The sequence below is a fragment of the Epinephelus moara genome, chromosome 15, assembly GCF_006386435.1.
Source record: "Epinephelus moara isolate mb chromosome 15, YSFRI_EMoa_1.0, whole genome shotgun sequence".
NCBI lineage: Eukaryota > Metazoa > Chordata > Actinopteri > Perciformes > Serranidae > Epinephelus > Epinephelus moara.
In genome coordinates, this window is record NC_065520.1 from 16,089,943 (window position 1) to 16,096,031 (window position 6,089).

The following is a 6,089-nucleotide window of genomic DNA, read 5'->3' on the forward strand; positions in this document are numbered from 1 at the left end:
ATATGCTACCTTAGCAGCTCTGGTTACGAGAAACCGCTCAGGGACAGTTTGGGAAACACTCATAGGAAAAAAAAGTTCCTCGGCTAAGGTATATCTTGGAGACCTTCATAGAGCGCTAAGGTACATCGAAACTGGGAAACAGGGCCCAGGTTGATAGTAATGCATCAAAATAGAGCTTAGCTTTGAAGGGACACTCTTTTGAGGACAGCAATGTGCACATCTTGGCCAGGGAGGAAAGATGGTTTGAGAGAGGAGTAAAAGAAGCCATCTATGTCAAGCTGGAATGACCATCGTTATACAGAGGGGGTGGCCTATGACACTGCTTATCACCCACCTACAATGCAGTCTTGGGATCCCTCCCCAGACGACCTCACACCCATTCACCCCTGGTCCCACCTGACCCTAACGACTCACAGGTGGCCATGTGGGCCAACGACTCACATTGTGACCTTAACGACTCTGAAACTAAGAGCTCACATGTGACCCCTACGACTCTGCAAGGGTTCCCACCCACACAGGGTTTAAAGCCTGCAACTTCGTGCCAGTCATTTAGAAGTGAAGAAGCTTCTTGGATGAGAAGCGAAACATCTTCAAGAAACGCAAGCAAGTCCAGTTGCCTACGACATTAGCAATTACGATCAACATAGAGCTTGTTTTGTTTTATTTTTTTTTAAATTAGAATAAATAATAATAATAATAACGATTAGCTTCCCCTGGACCCCCCTACAGAGGGTTGGGCTAATGGGTGATTATTAGTGATGTCCAAACGAAGCTTCATGAACCACCAGTTGTATTTGCTGAACCCACTAGATGGCACTCTTAGTGTAATGAAAAAGGCTCAAGGGATGGCAGTGCAGTTTGGTTAATATCTCAAGAACACCTTGAGGCAATATCTTCAAATTTGGCACAAACATCCACTTGCACTCAAGGATGAACTGATGACATTTTGGCAGTCAAAGGTCAAAGGTAAAGGTCACTGTGATTCCATCTTGCACGTTCTGGTGAGCGCAATATCTCAAGAAGGCCTTGAGGGAGTTTTCTCAAATTTGTCACAAACATCCACTTTGACTCAAAAATGAACGGATTAGAATTTGGTGGTCAAAGTTCAAAGGTCAGTGTGACCTTACAAAACATGTTTTTGGCCATAACTAATCACTTAATATGTTTGTATTTATTCATTCATATAGTATATTGTGAAAAGTCATGGTTATAGCATGTAGAAATAAAGTCATGGTGTAACATGTTGAAAAAAAATATGTAGTGTAGCATGTAAAACAGTGTAATATGTCAAAAGAAAGCCCTCATAGTATGTTAAAAAAAATGTTAAATTGTCATACTATAGTCATAAAGAGTCATAATATAGTGTGTAGAAAAAGATAAAAGTCTATCTATAGCTACACACATACATGTATAGCAGCTGGATAACTCAGTGGTAACGTGACTTTGGCATGGGACACTAGGGTATTCTGAGATCGGCAATTCGATCCTTATCCGGGGCAGGTGAATTTTAAAGTCCACTGTCCAGAGGAGAGAGTGAAAGGCTCCGTGAAACACAATGTAAGTGTGAGGTGGAATGGCTCAGGCTGGTAAAGCGCTGCTTGGGAATTATAAGATCAGAAGTTCGATCCTTATCCATGGCAGGTGAATTTTAAAGGCCACTGGCCAGAGGAGAGAATGAAAGGCTCCGTGAAACACAATGTAAGTGTGAGGTGGAATAGCTTAGGCTGTTAAAGCGCTGCTTTGGTATTCTGAGATTGGAGGATCAATCCTTATCCAGTGCAGGTGAATTTATAAAGTCCAACACCCAAATAAAAAAGGTGATACGTGTAGCAGCAGGATAGCTCAGTGATTAAAGCAACTGACCTTAGTGTGGGAGACTGGGGTTCAAATCTGCTCAGCTTCATGGTTTGATCCTTATCCAGGGCAGGTGAATTTATAAAGTCCAACGCCCAAATAAAAAGGTTAAATGCGCCCGGAGAAAAGGTGATGCATGTAGCAGCAGGATTGCTCAGTGATTAAGGCAACTGACCTTAGTGCGGGAGACTGGGGTTCAAATCTGCTCAGGTTCATTGTTTAATCCTTATCCAGGGCAGGTGAATTTATAAAGTCCAACGCCCAAATAAAAAGGTTAAATGTGCCCGGAGAAAAGGTGATATGTGTAGCAGCAGGATAGCTCAGTGGTTGAGGAAACTGACCTTAGTGCGGGGGACTGGGGTTCAAATCTGCTCAGATTGATAGTTTGATCCTTATCCAGGACAGGTGAATTTATAAAGTCCAACGCCCAAATAAAAAGGATAAATGCGCCCGGAGAAAAGGTGATTTGTGTAGCAGCAGGATAGCTCAGTGGGTAAGACTACTGGCCTTAGTACGGGGGACTGGGGTTCACATCTGATGCTACCATATGCACGTCATGGCACGGCATGGGGGAGCCAGGACGCCAGGAAAAGTGGGGATGTTGTCATCATCCCCCACATTGAGTACATGATTAATAAAAAACTTTAACCTGTAACACTAATAAACTATTGTAATCTGGATAGACAGGAGGGCAGGAAAGGATGCAAGGCCTTGGGCATGAATGTGGTCTATGGTAGCTAGGACTGGGGTAATAGGGAAGGTGGCTAGGACTGGATGATAGGATGGATAGAAAGGAAGGTAGCTCAGGCCTAGGACAGGAAGGTGGCTAGGATGTGTGTTTCTGAAAATGCAGGTTAAGATGTTAATGCTAGGAAAGGCAGGAAAGTTACCTAGGCAGTATTTTTTTTTTTAGATTTTGGACACAGGAATTGATGTCTGAAGGAGAAAGTTGAGAAAGTTAAAAATTGTTGAAGTTAAAATGTTTAAGAAACACAGACAGCATCTGTACATTTATTGTTTCAACAAACCTAAAATGTTTTTTGACATTTTAACTTCAAGTTAAAGAAAGAAAGTTAAGTTGTCTAAAAATGTTTAACGAAAGAAAATGTTTAAGAAAGATGTCTAAAAATGTTTAAGAAACACAGACTGCGTCTGTGTTTCTTAAACATTTTTAAACATTTTCTTTCTTTTAACTTAAACTTTAAGTTCAAATGTCAAACATTTTTAGACAACTTTAAGTTTAAGTGTCTTTACATTTATGGAAACAATAAATATTACCCCTACCTTTCCTATCACACCTTCCTAGGCCTAGCTACCTTCCTTCTATCCTATCATCCAGTCCTAACCTTCCCTGTTACCCCAGTCCTAGCCACCTTCATGCCACATTCATGCCCAAGGCCCAGTCCTAGCCACCTTCATGCCACATTCATGCCCAAGGCTACCATCCTTAACTGCCCTCCTGCCTAGATATGTAGATTACAATAGGTTATTCATGTTACTGTTTAATAGTGAACTATGCATTAATCTTGTACTCAATGTGGGAGATGATGTCACCCCCACTTTTCCCAGCGTCCTGGCTCCCCCATGCCGTACCATGACGTGCATATGGTAGCATCAGATTTGAACCCCAGTCTCCCGCACTAAGTCCAGTAGTCTTACCCACTGAGCTATCCTGCTGCTACACATATCACCTTTTCTCCGGGCGCATTTATCCTTTTTATTTGGGCGTTGGACTTTATAAATTCACCTGCCCTGGATAAGGATCAAACTATCAATCTGACCAGATGTGAACCCCAGTCTCCCGCACTAAGGCCAGTAGTCTTACCCACTGAGCTATCCTGCTGCTAGACCTATCTCCTTTTCTCCGGGCGCATTTATCCTTTTTATTTGGGCGTTGGACTTTATAAATTCACCTGCCCTGGATAAGGATCACACCATTAACCCAAACAGATTGGAACCCCAGTCACCCACACTAAGGTCAGTTGCCTTAACCATTGAGTTATCCTTCCTACACCTATGGCATTTTCTCCGGGCGCATTTAACATTTTTATTTGGGCGTTGGACTTTAAAATTCACCTGCCCTGGATAAGGATTGATCCTCCAATCTCAGAACACACCAGCAGGGCTTTAACAGCCTGAGCTATTCCACCTCACACTTCCGTTGTGTTTTTACAGAGCCTTTCATTCTCTCCCCTGGACAGCGGACTTGAAAATTCAGCTGCCTTGAATAAGGATTGAAGCTCCAATCTCAGAATTCCCAAGCAGCGCTTTAACAGTGTGAGCTATCCAACCTGACTCTTAACAGTGCTACATGGACCCTTTCACTCTCTCCTCTGAACAGTGGACTTTAAAATTTACCTGTCCTTATCCAGGACCAAACCTCAGATCTCATAATTCCCAAGCAGTGCTTTAACAGCCTGAGCTATTCCACCTCACAAGTCCATTGTGTTTCACGGAGCCTTTCCCTCTCTCTTCTGGACAGCGGCTTTTAAAATTCAGGTGCCCAGGATAAGGATCAAATCGCCGATGTCCATTGTGTTTCACTGAGCCTTTCATTCTCTCCTCTGGGCAGTGGCCTTTAAAATTCACCTGCCCTGGACTAGGATCGGACATTAAACCTAAGGACTTCCACACAGTCCTGTTCCAGCCTGAGCTACCAGGCCAGAGATACTTTGTCTGTTTCTTAGACATTTTAACTTTCTCCTTCAGACATCAGCTTACAAAACAGACTGACTGTTCGCCTGAGAATTGAACCCTGATTCTCGGACCCTCAAACCAGTCTTCTATCTCGCTGAGCTAATGAACTGGAAACACATGAGCTCTCTTCAGTGAAGATTTTCAGTCTCTCTCTTGGACAAAGGCATTCAAAATTCACTGAGCATCAACTCATATTGAGTTCAGTGTTTGGATTTGAATGTGCAAGTTACATAGATCTGTTCATCACACTGAGCTATATTTCTGCTACACATCCTGTGACCAGTCTCATCCAGAAAAAAGTTAAACCTCACCAGTAATCTGGTATGGACTACATTAACACGTAAACAATAAAAATACACATAAAAAAGATATTTTGTTGCCAAGTCAGGAGCTGATGGTTGACTTTGGGAAGAAGCAGGGACCTTAATGTCAACAAGTCCTCAGTGTAGAGGGTGGATAGCTTAAGTATATAATGTCATAGTATAGCATGTCGTCCAAATCCATGAAAAAACATCATAGTATAGCATGTCGTCCAAAATCATGAAAAAAACGTCATCTTATGGCATGTCTTAAAAAAATCACAAAAAAGCGTCATAGTATAGCATGTCATCAAAAATCAAGAAAAAAATGTCACAGTATAGTATGCCGTCCAAAATCATGAAAAAATGACATAGTGTAGTATGTCGTCCAAAATCATGAAAAAACGTCATAGTATAGCATGTCATCCAAAACCATGAAAAAACGTCATAGTATAGCATGTCATCCAAAACCATGAAAAAACGTCATAGTATAGCATGTCGTCAAAAATCAAGAAAAAACGTCATCTTATGGCATGTCTTAAAAAAATCACAAAAAAGCGTCATAGTATAGCATGTCATCAAAAATCAAGAAAAAAATGTCACAGTATAGTATGCCGTCCAAAATCATGAAAAAATGACATAGTGTAGTATGTCGTCCAAAATCATGAAAAAACGTCATAGTATAGCATGTCATCCAAAACCATGAAAAAACGTCATAGTATAGCATGTCATCCAAAATCATTAAAAAACATCATAGTATAGTATGTCGTCCAAAATCATTAAAAAACATCATAGTATAGTATGTCGTCCAAAATCATGAAAAAAACATCATCTTATGGCATGTCTTAAAAAAATCACAAAAAAACGTCATGCTATAGCATGTCGTCCAAAATCATGAAAAAAACATCATAGTATAGCATGTCGTGCAAAATCATGAAAAAAACGTCATAGTATAGCATGTGGTCCAAAACCATGAAAAAAACATCATAGTATAGTATGTTGTCCAAAATCATAAAAAAAACGTCATAGTATAGCACGTCGTCCAAAACCATGAAAAAAACATCATAGTATAGTATGTCATCCAAAATCATAAAAAAAACGTCATAGTATAGCATGTCGTCCAAAATCATGAAAAAAAGTCATAGTATAGCATGTCGTCCAAATCCATGAAAAAACGTCATAGTATAGCATGTCGTCCAAAATCATGAAAAAAAGTCATAGTATAGTATGTCGTCCAAA